Source organism: Taudactylus pleione, unplaced genomic scaffold, assembly GCF_031769625.1.
Source record: "Taudactylus pleione unplaced genomic scaffold, aTauple2 ptg000070l, whole genome shotgun sequence".
In the NCBI taxonomy this organism is placed as follows: Eukaryota; Metazoa; Chordata; class Amphibia; order Anura; family Myobatrachidae; genus Taudactylus; species Taudactylus pleione.
The window spans coordinates 21,311,881-21,330,420 of NW_028284472.1; positions in this window are offsets into that span (position 1 = coordinate 21,311,881).

Consider the following 18,540-nt stretch of genomic DNA (forward strand, 5'->3'; position numbering starts at 1 on the left):
AGTTATTTATAGCGCACACATATTCTGCAGCGCTTTACAGAGAATATTTTGGCCATTCAGGTCAGTCCCTGCCCCAGTGGAGCTTACAATCTATGTTCCCTATCACATGCTCACACACATACACACTAGGGTTCATTTTTGTTGGGAGCCAATTAACCTACCAGTATATTTTTGAAGTGTAGGAGGAAACCAGAGCACCCGGAGGAAACCCATGCAAGCACAAGGAGAATATACAAACTCCACACTGTTAGTGCCATGGTGAGAATTGAACCCATGACCTCATTGCTGTGAGGCAGTAACGCTAACCATTACACCGTCTGTGCTGCCCCTGTTTATTATTTCAGGTTCCCTTCTCCTGAGCACTGTACATTAAGATTAATGTAAACCTTTTGGTCAAAGGCTAAACCCACCTCTGCAGACAGCAATAACAGCAATAGCACCTACTGGCTATAACTTCCAAATATGAGGTTAACTGTACAAAACAATAAGTACATTAATCATAATGTATTATTTTTGAGTTTTCTTACAGAATAGTTGATTTTACACATTAATGTTCCTCATAAGATTATTCCTTTAAATTGCACCGTCTTGTAGTAATATTGTATTACTGTTACTTGTTAAACTTTTTCCTTCAAAACCTCAGAGGCCAGATGGTAATTTTATTTACCTAACAAATAAATTGAATTTTGTTCGCATTTACAGAAGGAATCATTTGAAAGTAAATATTTTATGTGTTTGAAAACAACAACAAAAAGGAAAAAATAGTAATAAAAAAACACATAAACTAGTTACTTCTACCAGCACAGCAGAAAAGTTTAAAATATTAGCCAAACCCTCTACAAGTGGGTAATCCTGTTATATACATTTCTTATGGTGAGTGGTTGTTTTCCTTGATTATATTGCCAAGACAATAACTTAATATAGAAATGTATTTTTTTGTTGTTGTTGTTGTTGAGGGAAAATTACCATGTTGTTCTAGACGCTGAGAATAAATGATGATGGCTATTTTGTAACCTGCCGGGTTGCAGAAAGCATTACATTGAGTATTGATATTACCTTTCCTTTTCTATGAGTTTTCTTGCTTGGAGCACATTTTAATGTTGAACAGAATTTGAACAATTCAGTCCTAAGAAAATAACAAGAAAACATGTTATTAATTATTCAAGATCATATAAATTATGCATTTTTAATGTGTTCTCCCTTTAGATTAATTTGCACTGTCATATTTTAATGTTCCCTCCGTTATTAAGGGTGGAGAGTGAATGACAACTCGATTTGACTTTTATCTCTAGAATTCAAAAGTCCTTTTCCCATAGCAAATTATGACTCATAACCAAGGTTAAGAATTAAGGTGGAGATTTTGCAATTTCGTTCTTGATATTTCTTGGCCTTCCCCACGGCTAACAGAACAGGAACCTGTTGATGACCTGCGTAACCCTTCTATAAAACTCTTCACCTGCTCTGGTGAACATAATATTACTTGCCCTATATGTCGGGATGTAAATGTATCACATTGCACACCTGTATTTTTAGCTTTTTATTTGATTGTTAATAATTTACTTGAAGGATTCTAAACATTTTGGAAACAGGACATTTACTTATTTTAAACTGATTAGACGGTTTTGGTTTGTGTGTTAGGGGACGGGTGCAGAGAGAGGCGTGTACTAATTAACCGGGTCTGGGCAGGTTGGAGAGGCGTGGGTCAGATTCTGAAGAGGACTGTCTCTCTTTGCAGGACTTCTGAAGGGGACAAACGGTGCAGCATATATTGTTTTTCACATTTTTCGGAGGAGTGTGGCTATGCCTACCATATTTGTCCATGCCCCCCTCCTTTCCGGCACCCAGACTCCAGTCAGATCTCGTCAGCCCTGGGAAGGGGGAATAATGGCTGGCCAAAAACGCTCCTGTAGACCACTTTTTAAAATCTGAATAATATCTATATATTTTACTCTAGGTAATTGGTAACATTGTCACCTTTTTGCTGTGTGGTGTCATTTGTATGTTTTCTACAGCAGATTATAAAGGTACTGTAATGCTGTACCTCCCAAGTGAGCGATTTAGTCAAAGCAGTCCAGATCCCAATAGACTGTCCCTTCATCCTAACACTTATGACGTTTGTCTCAATTACAGGAATGTTGGGAGGTATGTTGGGCTCACCACCCCTCAGCACTGTAAATCATTGAGGAACAGAAATCTCAGCTGCCATGGGTGCACACGGGGACTCAGAGGCATTGTCATGGGAGGAGATAGGGCTTGAAGACAGCTTAGCACTTCAGATGTGGAAGAAACAACACTGGGTATTTGGAAACAGGAGATGACCGGTGCCAGGGACAGAAGAGGAGATGTATTGAGCTTCCTAAAGGATGGACAAGCGGAGATATTGCCAATAGCATCTAATCAGCCTCTAGCTAACATTTTACAAGTTATTTCTATAAAATGATAGGTAGAAGCGGATTGGTTGCTATGGGTAACTTCTCCACCTTTCCTCTTCTACACTTTTCAGAAGGCTTGATACATCGCTCCTGAGTGATTTACTTCAATGGTCCGAGTGTGCAGAAGGGTCCTGCGTAGTCGCAGGCAGACCCTTCTATGCCTCTGCCTGATTGAAAGGCAGATGCATTTAAGGGGCGGTGCAGGGGCACGGTCGGCCGGCGTTCCCGGAAATGGAGACATATCCTCCCTGTTTCACGGGTGTGGCAAGCCAAGGGACTGATTATCAAAGTGTCCTGGACTTGCAAGCCAGCCAGCCTGAGTAAGCTAAGGCTTACTCAGCTGGCTGACGGCCCCGCACCGTCCACCATCGTGACCATCGGCCACCGATGGTCACGATGGTGATCTGAGCCTGCGACCTCCATCTCAGTGCTGGGATCACAAATGCAGCAGGGGGTGTCACACCTCCTGCCTCATTTGCATAGTAGCAAGGATCGCATTGCGAAGCTGCCTGCATGCATACATCATATCTATAGCCTGCGTGCAGCTTTGCAATTGCGATCCTTCCTGAATCACCCCCTCAGTCTACAGTTAGTAGTCTGAGGTCTGTGTGTAAAGTTAAACAGTATAACCACAGTAGAAGGCACCATTCAGCCTGGGCTAAAAGTTTTCATAAATGTCCCCTAATAATTACTGCTGATATTTTCCATAGAATAAAATGAATATCTGCTCAAATTATAATAGCAAAAAGAAAGTTTGGTGTTACAGAGATTTGCGGGTCCAATTCTCAGAGAACCTACAAAAAACGAATTTAGGGGTTCCAAACCAAGTCTGAGTTCAGAATCACTTTGGGGTACCAAGTCAAACCAAGTCCCGGTTCGGATCTTGGATTTAAAAACCGGACTCGGGTTTTGAATTGCATGCTAACAGATCGTAATGACATAATTTAGCTTTTTTTTATTTAAAAAAAAAAAAAAATACAGATCCAAAACGAAAACCAAAACACATGAGGGTGGTTTTGCAAAACCAAAACCAAAACATGAAGATGAATCCGGATCCAAAACCAAAACACCGGGATCGGCGCACATCTCTAGATATGATAAAGTAAGAGCTTGCAACTTTTTGCATAAAAAAAGTTAATAATGCCCCAAATGTCACAATGATGCATTGACTGCCCAATGTCGGTAAGTTACCTGACAGTCTGTAAAATGTGGTGAGTTTTTAATCATCCATTAATGAGAAAAAAATTAGAGGTTAGTAAAAATTCGCCAACTTGTGGAAATCCCTAAGGTATATTGTATTTTCTATGAACTACAGTGTAATTGGAAAACACTGCAGGTTTCAAAATGTTTCTCCTACATTCCCTGATTATTCTACTAATTTTTAGAGAAATATTGGTATTATGCAACAATGTGCTAGTAAAATGCTGTCCTTTATATGAAATTGTCAGTAAAAAATACTTACAAAAGTTGGTAAACCATATACAAATGTAAAAAAAATGCGTCAACAGATTTTTTTTAGAATTTCTTGCTCAATATAGGTGACACATATTGTAAAGGGATGTATTCAAAAGTTTGGCATTTACCAGTCGACATCTATAATGTCGACATCCCAATGTCTGCAGGTATGTCGACATTGATAAAATGTTACCATTGACAATGTCGGTGTATGCAGGATGCTGACATTATGCACGCACTGGCAGGCTAGGGTTAGGCTGCGGAAGGGGCAAGTGCTGCTGGATCTGACGGAAGTCCTCATCAGATCACCTCCAGACCTGGAAGACATTGATGGAGGCGCCGGAACCACCAGACCAGGTAACTCACCGCTAGACCACCAGGAACATTTAGTCTACATTCTAATCTGTCACGACCAGAGTTTCTCGGCATGGTGGTCGACGGATATTACCTGTGAGGTCACTATGGCGGGGGCGTCTGGCGGTGGCGCTGGTGTTTGGTGAGGGGCGTTGGCTGTGCGTGGTTCTGTGCGGGCATGTTGTCACTTTGGGCTGGTAAGGCCTGGTGGTGCTTCCGTTCCGCTCCGGCATGGGCACCGCCAACTTGCCTCCGGTCACGTGACCTAATCGCCCAATCCTGGTTTGTCACATGCTCTCTCTGGCCAGTCACGGCACAGTACTTGGTATTTAGGGAGGATCAGGGCCTCACTTCATTGCCAGTGCAGCATGTTTCTCAGCATAGCTGAGAGAGAGTTCCCTGTGCTCACCACCTGTTTCCTGTGATATGCTACCTGCCTGCTCCAACCCCGCTGGACTACCCTGCATCCTCCATTACCTTCCCCTTGCGTGAGTACCTGAGTCTGCTGTTCACCCTGCACCTTGCCTCCACTGACTCTCTGCTGGATAATCCTTCCTCAGCCTGCATTCTCCATTTCAGCCACTACACCTGATTTCTCCAGCCTCTCATCAACTTGACATTTCCCTATTAACCAGTCACTAACTGGACAGTTCCCATTGTCTGCCACTACCTGAACATTTTCTATTAACCAGTCACTTCCTGGACATTGTTCATTGCCTGTCACTAACTGAACTTTTTCCCATTACTTCACCACAGCTCCCAAGTGCACTTAGTGCTATATCTGGACTTTAGTTTTTGTCATATTCATGTCTATCAAACCACTCATTAAAAGTTCCACCTTATCATTTAAATCTGCTTCAGTGTCTGCTCCTATCACCACCCCGGGCCCACAACAAAACCAGAACCTCACATAAGCATGTTGACATACCAATGTTGACATTATAAATCCCGATCTGGTCAATGTCGAAACTGCAAGTGTGTCGATATCTGAATGTTGACGCTATGAATAGGTCGACATGTTCACGTTAACATTGTGAATGTCGACACAATATATACTGCACCCATTGTAAATAGCTGTTTATACTAAACAATGCAGATCAGGACCTGGCAAATTCCTTCACTGCTCCTGTAATTATGACCGAGCAAGGTTCTGAATTAAATGTTACCACCAATCCACAAATGATAACTGCTCTCCAATTAATTACAGCATGGTATGTAATTATCACCTGATTATTTTCCTAACTATTCTCTATGGCATTTCTGCACAAATGACAGAGTTTCGAGCTGGCTACAATTACATCTTGCGTATCGGAAATTCCTGGCTTCCGCCGCGGCGTCAGCCGTTTAGCATGCAACTACCATACAGGCCTGGATTAAATCACAGGAAACCTGTTTAAGAGCCTTTGCCATTCATTCTAATTGCAGCAGTTAATAAAAATAGCATTCCTATGTAGTTTAATTTGTAAGCTGTGATTTGGGCTAACTGCCAAATTTGATTTAATGCTGACAAAATAATATTTAATTTATGGATCTAATTATTAACATTAATTAAGCTGTTCCAAGCATCTATTAAGAATGATTCTCTCACATTTCCCCAGCGTATACTCCCTTCTGTCTTTCAAGCACAAAAATTTGTTGCACAAAATGCTTCCAATTTCCTCTTTGCTAAGACTACCCTTGAAGTATTTATGGATCACCATTATCCCTCTGCCCTTTTGGCTGAGAGGTATTCAGGCTGGAAAATTGCAGTCACTGCAGTGAGGAGTAAAAGCCAACAGTACCTATAAAATAGATGCACAATAAAATAATATTAGTGATTATAGGACGTTTTAATACAGTTATAGAATATAGTATAGAAAATGAATCACTGAATCACTGGGATAATTTAAAACCAGTCCTCAAAGTACCACAAACAATCATACTGTATATTGAATGTGTCTCTCTATGAGAATTGTTAGCCAAAGGCGTAATTTCATACCAGGAACCCTGAGGCAAAATAGCGCATGTGCCGATGTCTGTAGGCGCATGCAGAGTAGCACAGCTGAGGGGGCAAAGGAGAAAGTAATGTGCCATAATCATTCTAGTTGTGGATAATCTCCAGCCACTTTCCCCCAGTTCTCTTCAGCCTCATCCCTCCTTGTGTCTCTCCAACTTCATGCCCCATGTGTTTCTGCAGCTACAGTGTCTTTATAGCCTCCCAGTGTCTCTCCAGTTCCATCCAGGACCCTTCTGTCTCCTTGGTTCCCCAGTGTCTCTACAGCTCCCATCTGTCCCTCCAGCCCCACAGTTTCTCTCCAGCTCCCCCATCCCTTTAGCTCCAGCCCACAGGCACTTACCTTTGTGCATTCTGGCGTCTCCTTTTCACTCTGTGGCCCCTCTGCCTTTCAGCAGTGCAGCGCTACATGGCTTCATGATGTCATGCGTGCTGCATCACAATAAACACAAGAAAACTTTATTGGACCAGCCGCTGGCAGTGTGAATTAATTGACAGCAGCTCCACGGATCTCACAGATAAATCCATCTATAACCAATGCCTATGCCATGCAGTAACCAGCAGGGTACAAACAGCAGTATATAGAGTAGATGGATTTATCTGTGGGCTTGGAACCTCAGGGCCCAGCACAACTTTGCCCCTTGTACCACCCTTCCATCAGACATGCTACTTGGTGCCCTCATGACAGCTGGCATATGGAGGCCAATGGAGTTCCACCACTGTTGCTGGCACAAATTAATAATTTACTTATTAACATTTATTAACAGTCACTTATATAGTGCCAGCATGTTTCATTGCGCTTTACAGTTGGGAACAAAACAGTAATAAAACTAGACTGGGGGGTATATTTACTAAAGTGAGAGTTTTTAGAAGTGGATATGTTGCACATAGCAACCAATTAAATTCTACTTAACATTTAGCTAGCATCTTCTAAAAAATAATAGTTCAAATCTGAATGGTTGCTATGGGCAACATCTCCAATTATAAAAACTCTCACTTTAGTAAATTTACCCCTGGGTACTAACAGATAGGGAAATAGAGGTAAGAGGGCCCTGCTCGTAAGCTTACATTCTGTAGGGAAATAGGTATTGATACACAAGGATAGGTGCTACATATTGCATAGTGGTTCAGCCAGATTGTAAGGGTTCTTGGTGGCCTATATGATCCAGTCACACAGCAATATTGGCCTAAGGTAAGTGGAATGTGTGAGTGTAGAAAGATAACTTACTGTATGTAAAGTTATGTATGGACTGTGCAGAGGGGATATAATTGGGAAGGATAGCTGTTGGAAGTTATGTGGTGGTTCTGGAATTTGATTAGCTTATCTAAAGAGATGAGTTTTCTGGGAACGCTTGATGGTTTTGAAACCAGAGGAAAGTCGTATTGTGTATGGGAAGGCTTTCCATACTGAGGATGCAGCCCGGAAAAAGTCCTATAACTATACTAGAACTGTAAATGCAGGTAATGAATGTGAATTATAAAAATAAATGCTCATATTTATTTATTTATGAATGTTACCCCCAAAAAACACTTATTCAGAGTATTTGAAAATTGTATTTGGTAATTTTTTTTTTCAAATTACAAATGAGTTTAGTGATTTGAGTTGCATAGTTTTATAAAAATTATTAGCTACATAGGTGCTTGGACACATGAACATCAGCAACAAATGAAGCATTGAAGAAAAAGCAAATTTTTCTGCATATGAGTCGGACTTATCTTAGGATGTACCACGGTACGCCATGCCACACACTGCATAAGCACCATGCAATCCTATGGGGTCGCAGGTGCGAATGCAGCCTGCGTACTCGTTCGCGGATGTGCGACTTACGCCATGTGTGGAGCGATTGACCGCACAAGCGGAATAGATGCAACTGGACATATCTGTATCCTGCTGTATGTAACTAATGTGTGCCAGTTTACATCAGGAGTAAGACATGTGTAATCTTACACCCCACAATAGCATAGGGCTAGTGTAACCTGACAGTGTTAGTAGCAAATAGTAAAATCATATTATCCATAGAAATGTCAATCCCGTACCTGTATTGTAATTGTATGGTGTCCTCTTCTTATATGGTCCTATGCTCGAGTATTGCTTAATGTATAAATTGGTGTTATTCCAACAGAATATAGTGCGGCTATTGCGAGGTGCTACCCACTACTAGAGAAAATACTATTAACATACTGTATGAAGGAGGAAAGTAATACTGCTTTTATACCAAAGTTCCGGGTCTGACCCGGAGGTCGGAACAGGGTTCCAATCTGGATCAGACCCGGTGCCGACCCCGGATATTCCCGAGTCGGCACCGTTCACACCGGAGCTGGGTCTGCAGTAACACGGCTCTTCCAGCATTGAAGTGGAAGCTTGGAGATGATGTCATCTCCAAGTGCCACAGAAGCCGGCCATCATGACCCGGATCACGCCGTTTACACTGCAGGGTGGCATGGGAATGCCAAATTACCCAAGTTGTCTTTTTGTCATTGTTATAATTAATATGAATTCTAATGGCATAAAAGCCTGATTCTAGTGATGTGCTTATTCAGTGCCTTCAATTTACCAATTGTTACTTAACAGGTGATCTCCCCAGTTTATACCAGTGGTTCCCAAACTGTGCGCCACGGCACCCTGAGGTTCCTCGGGACACTTGCAGGGGTGCCTCAGGTTGGTGGTCTAGCACCAAATAAAATTCTTTATGGTCAGTGTAATGTAAATATGTAGAAAAGCAGTAGCACAAACCTTTCCTCCACTATATAACTGAACCTGAGGATGACAGGTAAGCACAACTTACTTCAATTTACTACTTCACTACATTTTTTTTCCTGAATTTCTTAATAACAAACCTTTGGGTAAGGTGCCGTGAAAACAATTCTGATACTCTTGGGCGCCAGGGTTCAAAAAAGTTTGGAAAGCCCTGGTTTATACACAAAGTTTCAATTGCCCACCAGGATACTGTTACAATATATTCGTATAGCCCTTTAGGCAGTAAGCAATGCAGTAACAAGTCACATACATTGAAACACAGACAGCGGCCATTGGAGAACCCCAGAGGTAAGTATTACATCCGTTCCAGCTGCAATCTGGGAGCTGTGCTGTGCTGCACTAATCCTCATAGATACATATACAATGCAATAACATGTACCAGTATACATTCATATCGGGCTTTGGGCAGTTTGTGCATAAACAGTGCAGTAACAAGTCACATCATAATCTATTAGAACGTGAACCACACCCATTTCACCAGAAGGCTTTGTCAAGGTATACCATGCCTTGACAAAGCCTTCTGGTGAAATGGCCATTGGCTCTTTATTATCCTGGCCTAGTTATTATCTTGGCTTAAGGGCCTGAGTCACTACTGATCTCAATATAGCGCACACACGCAGTTTTTCTAGGAATATATGCTAATCCATACTGATTGCAATGCATTACTACATAAGGACGCCCACTTCACTTACACGTACATCCATAATGTTTAGCAAGACTGAGAAAACATCGGTATAATCGAGTACCATCGGACCCATATGCACAGGTAAGGCAGGTCAGACCTCACTCAGGAATTGCTAACTTCAGCTCACGCTATGAGGCCTCAGGCTGCTTATGGCATCGCAGTAGATGATTTATGCATGCCCATGCAATGGCGTTGTAACGCACAGGTTGTCGCTGTTCCGATTGCAATGACTGGTTCACGCATACGCATGCGCAGAATGCAACAATCAGCTGATTGTGTGCGTATAAGCAACTGTGATTTAAGCTGAGTCAGGCCCTAACTTGGAGCATACTCTGATCAGTCCAACATCTTGCACAATTGGCAAATTTGAAATCTTCCCTTCTGGATTGGAGATGCAGCTGATCATTGAAGAGGCAGGGCATTTTTTTTATCATTAGGCCACACCCCAAACTGCATAATGCTGCATATCATGGGTCAGTGGTTGGGGGCCTCAATGACACAATTTTCTAAAAATTGCTTCATCAATGTTTCCATCCTACCCATTTCACAAGGAAGCAGGTGGGATGTTGGAGGGTGACTTACTCTTCCAGGTGTCTGTGGGACTTCCCAAAAAATCATGACTCCCCTGATGTTCTGGAAGAACAGACAAGTATGCTGTCCTGTCTGCAATCAATTCAGTGCATTCTGGGGGTACATTAATCTGGCGGTTATTTACGTAATTCTCTGATTACTGATTTGATTTCTTGTGTTTGACAGCCACTACAGTATGTGTGACAACCCTCCCTGGTCTCTGATTCTTGTTAAGAACTTTTCTGATTCTCTGACACCAGTTACCATGGACTGTCCCTGCTCCATTATCCTGACTACTTCTGTAACCCCATTCACTGATCCTTTCTCCGCCCCTCACCACTGGAATGCTTACTTCTGTTGAACTTGGAGGGTAATAATATATTGGTCCCTGTACTACACCCCTATTAACTGTATCTTGAGATGATTATATTCCATTTATAACTATACTTTGTCTCTGTGCCTGACCGATCTCTTTACCCATGTTCACAGTTTCCCCCCATGATCAGCCCTTTAATAACCCATGCTAACACCTTTATGACGTTATCTTCTTCAATATGTTTTAGAGTCACATCCTACAAATTCATCTAGAGCAAAAGTCAGAATCTCAGGTCTATATCGCTGTATTGCTGTATTCCTACAATAAACCTGCAAGCATGGTTAAGGAACACTGTTGTGGCCTAAACTCCATATTTCCATTCCACTGGTGCCTACTGTTAAACTGCTATGGTTTTATACCAATAGCACATATAAAAAGGTTATGGGCCCAGGCACCACAGATGTCACAGTGAAGTATACAGTGAGTCCTGCTCTTGGTTCAGCACATAGCATGTACACAGCAGCAGCATCCAGCATAATCTTCATCAAATTGAGAGGCTCAGAGAACTATGCCACATGGAAGTTCACTATGGAGATGCAACTTAAGCGTCAGAGGCTGTGGAAGACCACCAATAACCCAGGTGGCAATCCTATTCCTGATGATGTAGAGAGAGCCATGGGAACCATAGGCTTGAGTGTGGAACAACATGTTTATTCCATAATCCAGAGGAAGGTGTCCCAATATGACATGTGCATAGGCTTGAGACAGTTTATGAAGATAAAGGTCTCATGAGAAGAATAAAATTGTGGCAAGTACTGCACAACACTAAATTGAGTGAATGCAAATGTATGAATGACTATATTGACAATATATTGTCTATATCTCAGAAATTATAATCTGTGGGAATCCAAGTGTATGATGAGGAAATAGCAATTTCAATGCTGCAGAATTTAACATCTGAATTTGATTTAATGGTAGGAGCTTTAGAGTCTAGTACAGCTAAGCTATCAATAGAAATTGTAAAGTCTAAACTACTGCACTTCTAAGAATGCATGCCAATGGCATTAAATGATGAGAATACTGCATTGCACACAAGAAGTAGCAAGACTAGAAAGTTTAAGTACAAGTGCTTCTTATGTCACATAGTTGGACACAAGGCCTCTGAATGCAAACTGAAAGATACAAATGCTGCACAGAAAAAGAAGTGTGACAGGGAAAAGAAGTCAGCTTTAAGTCCCACAGACAATTGCAAATTGTTGGTACATGGACTCAGGAGACACAAGACACAGTTTCGATCAAGAATGATTTACAACATTAAGTACGTGTGACCCTATAACATTAAGTGGAATTGGAGACAAGGGCCCTCATTCAGAGCCGTACGCTCTGAGCAGAGCGCACGCTCTGAATGAGGGCCGCCTTCCATAATTCTGGAGCGTCCTCCTGGACACTCGTATAGCTGTGGGTCACCACCCACAGCCTATACGAGCGTGCAGTTTGATGGCCACGATGGTCTTGACCATCGCGACCATCGAAACTGCGAGCCGGAGCCTGCGGTTGAGGTTTTCAACCGCAAGGCCCGGAGTGATTTTAGCTCTATCAGAGCCAAAATCACTCCCACTGGCATCACTAGTGATGTCAGTGGGCCGGCTTCTGACGGTAGGCGTTCCCTTGGGAACGCCCCCGTCAGGGAGGCACGCCCCCGGCACGCCCACCAAAGGGGGCGTGCTGTCAATCAACATCGACAGCACGCCCCCTTTGATCAGACACAATGAGCAAAGGACTTTCCTTTGCTCGTCGCGTCTGGCGCATGCGCACGACGGAGCTCCCTCCATCGTGCGCATGCTCAGTGCAGACCATCGACCCACTTGCGAGCGGACAGCCGCTTGCGAGTGGGTCTGAATCAGGGCCAAGGTTCTCATAACCACGAAAGTCAGGACAATTGCTGTATGCCTAAGAATAAAAGATGAAACCATAATCACAGACACTCAAAATGTGTTAGAATTACCAGATATGGGGACAAACCTCAAAGCCATAAGTGTCCTAGAGAAAAAAGGATTGAAGGTCAAGTTTGCAGAGGACAAATGTGTCATGCAGAATACAAAAGGGCCTGTGATGTCAACAGCAACGCAATGCCAACAACTGTATGTCCTCAACATGGAGGAGTGTTGTGCGATGATGGCCTCTGATTCACAAGCTATGGAATTCTGGCACAGGCGGCTAGGCCACCTCGGGTATGATAATGTCCAGGAACTTCTTAATGAGATGGTGATGGGAATAACCATGAGTGACACAGAGACACCTGTGAAAGTTGTATAATGGGTAGACATAATGGGTAGGTGCATACAGAAGTGTGTGGATCGAGGGAAGTAAAATCGATAAGTGGATATAGATACTTTCTAACAGTCATCGATGATTTCACAAGAATGACACATGTTTACTTCATCAAAGCAAAAAGTGAACTAATAAGTAAGGTTGCAGATTACAATAGAGCAGTTGAAACTCAAACTGGTCAGAAGTTAAAAGTCTTGAGATCTGACAATGGAGGAGAATATGAGAATAGAGATGTAGCAACCTTCCTAAAGAAATATGGCATTGAACATCAACTGAACATCAACTGACCATTGCATACATGCCTGATCAAAATGGTGTAAGTGAACATTTAAACTGCACAATCAATTGTGGAAAGAGCTTGATTTATGCTACATGACAACTTTGGAAAATGCTATTGGACAGAAGCAGAGTGTACCTACAGAATTGTGGACCCACAGTTGCTAGTTGCTAGAAGCGTGGTCTGTAAAGAAGCCAAACATCAACCATCTCAGATTGGGGATGTAAAGCATATGCTCACATACTCAGGGGCGTATCTTCCTATTGGCCAGGTTGGCACTTGCCAGGGGCAAGTGCCATCCTAACACAAACCATAACCGCAATCACAGCTGCCGCTATAGAAAGCTCTGATCGGCAGAGCTCTCTGCATTCTGAATGTCAGCGGGAGCTGGGGAGTTGCTGCACATGCTCAGCCATAGCTGCTCCCTCTCCCTCCTCACATTCTGTGGTGCTGTGGCCGCCAATCTCCTCCTCTCAGCCCCAGGTATGTGATTGTGTGTGTGTGTGTGTGTGGTGTGCCATGTACAGTATGTGTGTGCTATGTATATGTATTTGCTGTGCTAGGTATGTGTGTTTAATGTATGTGTGTACAATGTGTGTGTGGTGTGCTATGTATGTGTGTGTGGTGTGCTATGTATGTGTGTGTGTTGTGTGCTATGTATGTGTGTGCTATGTATATGTGTATGTGTGGTGTGCCATGTACAGTATGTGTGTGTTACAGGGCCGTAGCTAGGGTAGTTCGGCCGGTCAGGGGGCGCTGCAGGTCAGGGGGCGCTGTTTGGGCCTGTCAAATTTCTGTTTATTATCATTCTCACTTGTAGCTTCCTCTTATTTCATCCCCAGCATCTCCTGGCCTCTCCTATCTCTTCCCTGGCCCTTTCCCATGAGGCCATGGCCCTTTTTTGGGTGCATTATGTCCCTTTGAAAAATGAGGGGGGCACCAAAAAGTCTAGTTATGGCTCTGGTGTGTTATGTATATGTATGTGCTGTGCTAGGTATGTGTGTGCAATGTATGTGTGCAGAATATGTGTGTGCTATGTATATCTATGTGCCATGCTAGGTATGTGTGTGCAATGTATGTGTGTAGAATGTGTGTATATGTCTGGTGTGCTAGGTATGTGTGTGTGTGTGTGTGTGTGATATATAGATAAATATCTTTACTGTTGGTTTGGTCATAAGCACTGTGACCATAGAGTGCCAGAGGGGCCTATTCATCAACACTAAAATAACGGTTTTAAGGAAATTTTTCCTTAATTACCGTTATTTTAGTATTCATAAACACACTTAACACAGGATATATCACGGATATCTCCTGGTTAAGTGCGTCTGCATTAATGTCCACACTCAACATACATTAATACCTTAGTACATTATTATGGGGCTATGGAAATGATGCTATTCATCAAATTCCAAAAATTATGTATTTTTGGAATTTTATGGTGTTACTATATGTCAGGGTCGTAGCTAGGGTAGTGCGGCCAGTGCCATCGCACAGGGCACCACAGGTCAGGGGGCGCTGTTTGGGCCTGTCAAATTTCTGTTTATTACCATTCTTGCTTGTAGCTTCCTCTTATTTCATCCCCAGCATCTCCTGGCCTCTCCTAGCTCTTCCCTGACCCTTCCCCATGAAGCCATGGCCATTTTTTGGGTGCATTATGTCCCTTTGAAAAATGAGGGGGGCGCCAATGCTCTTTCTGGCACAGGGCACCAAAAAGTCTAGTTATGGCTCTGCTACATGCCATTCTCAGATGGCGTATAGCAGGATATACTTACCTGCTTTCAGCTGGGCAGGTCCTCCTTCGTCTCCCTCCGTTGCTCCGGCAGCTGCGCTGTGTGTTCTCCCCTCCGCAATGCTGCTGCTGGGTAGCGTCTCCCCTCTGTTCCCCGATGACACTTGTAGGTGCTTCTTCAATTAACTGCACTTACAAGTGCCACCGGGGAATGGAGGGGAGATGCTACCCGGCAGCAGCATTGTGGGGGAGAACATAGTAAAGTTTTAAATAATAATAATAAAAAATCTTCAGCTCACCCCTTCTGCCTTGCCATACTGTCCGATGCAGACAGGGGATGGACGGAAGGTCTGGGTCAACGGCGGTAGCCTTTGACAGGCTGCAAGGTAAGGAGGGGTAGGGGGAGGAAGCTGGGGTTTGGACCGACACAGAATTACCGCAGCTGTAGTCAGTGCTGCACATGCACCACTTTTTGTGAACGGAATGGAGCATGTGCAGCACTGATTACAGCTGCGGTAGAGCAGGCAGGGAAAAGTATCTATTTCCTGAAAAGCTGTCATCGCAAAAATTACAGTTTTTCGCAATAGATACTTATGGAGAGGAGGAATGATGATTTCCTCCGGTAATTAGGTAGAACTCCACGGCTTTTGCTACCCGTATAGCCACGACGGTGTCTGTTTAATAACTGACAATGGGGGGTGGGTGGCACCAGTCCATTACTTTGCTAGAGACCCCTAGAAACACCCTTGCACATACCCAAAGATAGAAGACATACTGTAAGATTGATCCCAAATCTGTGGAATGTATCACGTGTGGATACTGCCTTGCAAGTAAAGGATACATGTTCTTGGACATTATAAAAAAGAAAGCTTATAAAGTCATATTCACATTCCGCCTGTTGTTAACCTTTTATGGCTTTATAGCAATAGCACGTATTAATAGCCAGGTAGTTTGTACTGTGACAGTTCTAATTTAAAACATGATTTTTTCATTTTCCATTTAATCTCTGTGCTTTTATATGCATATGCTTCCTAGTCTGCCAGCTTCAAAGCTCCTCTCAGCTGATCAAACTTTACCTTTCTAAAATTCATGTAGCTGTTTCCTTATAAATCTATTACTAGAACCCAAATAAAACATGACTGTGTTGTTATAACTGTTTCCTAAATTACCCCTCTCACCTGTACACTAGTAGCGCTACCCATGGGTCTTCTGACTCTTACAAAATTATTTTTTTTCTGCAGTCCTTTTAATTTGAAGTAATAATTGCTTTTCAATAGGACAGTGACTTATAACAAAACTAATAAATACTCTTACTCTTAAGTGTTTTATCTCATTTACAGTATACCCACTATATTATTTATATATAGTTGGGATACCCGGCATTGCCCGGGTTGAAGAATGGACCTTGAAGTACATCTACAGCCTTTGTTTTTTACATTGTGGACCAACATTGGAGACCATGGCATATGAAAATGTGCTTAGAGGAAATGAGTAACTGTCAGTGCAGGTGCAGTATGACAGTTGATCCTCCGACTCACTGCTCTTCCATTGCAGCTCTGCCTGCCCCCCACTGGTACATATCAGTCTGTGCCTTCAGATCAGTGCAGTATTAGGCACTGGAAGACATCCTGAGCAAACTTACTTCAAACTTTCAAAACAGAGACTACACGGCCTACTAGGTGGGCACCATGCAGACCTCCATGGCCCTGACGAACTTCAAACAGAGCGATAAACCAAATCCTAGTCAAACTACGCCACTTTGCCAAATTTGGTAGCGCTACAGTAGGTACAAAACTCTGTCCATGTATAAAAGACTAACACACACACACACACTTACGTCTCGCTTATTATATAGATTGTCTTCCAAAAGCATTTATTCTAAGTCTACTCTTATTTCTAAGAAAGTCTCCCAGTATTTGTACCAAACATTTTCATATTTATATTGCCTCTGTTAATGTTAAGTACGGCTTCATCGCCTCTTCTAGTCCTTTCCCCATTTACCCCCCTCATTTCCTTAGAATAATCCCTGTTCCCTCTCTTCCCGATAGTGAGCACTGCTTCTAACTATACCACCCAGTCAGTACCTAGTATTAAATCTGCAGACACCAAGATTCCAAAACCCTTCTTTCTGTACAACATCTCATTCCACTAACTCCTACTGACTTTCAGGTATAGCAGATTGCACAGATAATATAATTGGAAACACTACCATGGAGGTATTTGCTTTAAGTTTACATCCTATATCCATGAGATTGTATTTGTGGACCATCCATCTATATGACCGCAGACTCCCATGTTTTGGTTCTAAATTATCATCCTGTTTTAGTTTTGGTTTTGGCAAATGTACCCTGAAGTGATTTGGTTTGGTTTTGGTTTAGGATTTCTTTTAAAAACATGATAGAAAAAGCTAAAATCATGTAACTTGGACCTGTGTTTTGTTCTTGTCGTATTATTAACATCAACATTAATTTCCAGTCATTTCCAGTAGAGATGAGCAGGTCTGGTTCTCTGAGAACCAGACCCACCCAAACTTTGCAATCCGGGCCCGGGATCCTGGTTCCGGCTCAGGTTTTCCCACCTAACTTGGATTCCAAAATGAGGCAAAACGTCATCATCCGGCTGTTGGATTCTCGCAGGTTTTGGATTGTATATAAGTCTTTCCCTGCGGTGCTCAGCGCCATTTGCTTGCTGAGTTCCAGGATGTGCTTCATCCAAGGGGGGCTGTGTTGTCCAATACAGGGGTGTGCAGTGCTGGGCTGTGTTGTCCAATGCAGGCAGGGTGTGCTGTGCTCTGTCCAGGGGGCTGTGTTATTTATCATTGCTTTGCTAATCCAGGGTTGTGCTGTGCTGTCCATTAAGGGGTGTGCTATCCATCAAGTGTGCTGTCCATCTAGTGTGCTGTCCATCCATGGGCTGCAAAAAATAAAAAAAGTAACTAAAAGCTTATTAAACATTTTTAAAATAATAAGTTAAAGAAAAGTTTAAAATATTTTTTGGTGTGTGTCCTGTACCCCACACTGTGACAATGTATGTCGCACCCACCCCCCAGTGTATCCAAAACACTGTGATGCTGCTGGCCATATTGTGAGTGACGCTGTAGGTTCATCATACTGCAGTGTATAATTCGTAAACAATTGTGAGTGACGCTGTCAGTCAGTAATACTGCAGTGTAATAATATTCATACAAATATTGTGACACTTTTGGTCATTAATACCGCAGTATAATATTATTCATACAAGTATTGTGACACTGTTGGTCAGTAATACCGCAGTGTAATATATTCATAAAAAATATTGTGACTCTGTAATTGAAAATGCAGTGTAGTATTCAACACATATTGTTACACTGTAAGTGGTAGACCAGTGTATTCATAAAAAAATATTGTGACACTGTAAGTGGAAACGCAGTGTAATATTCAACACATATTGTAATACTGTAAGTGGTAGTGCAGTGTATTCATAAAAAATAATGTGACACTGTAAGTGGAAAAGCAGTATAATATCCAACATGTACTGTGACACTGTAATTGGTAGCGCAGTGTGTTTACAAAAAATATTGTGACACTGTAGGTGGAAATGCAGTATATTATTCATTAAAATATTGTGACACTGTAAGTGGAAATGCAGTTTAATATTCAAC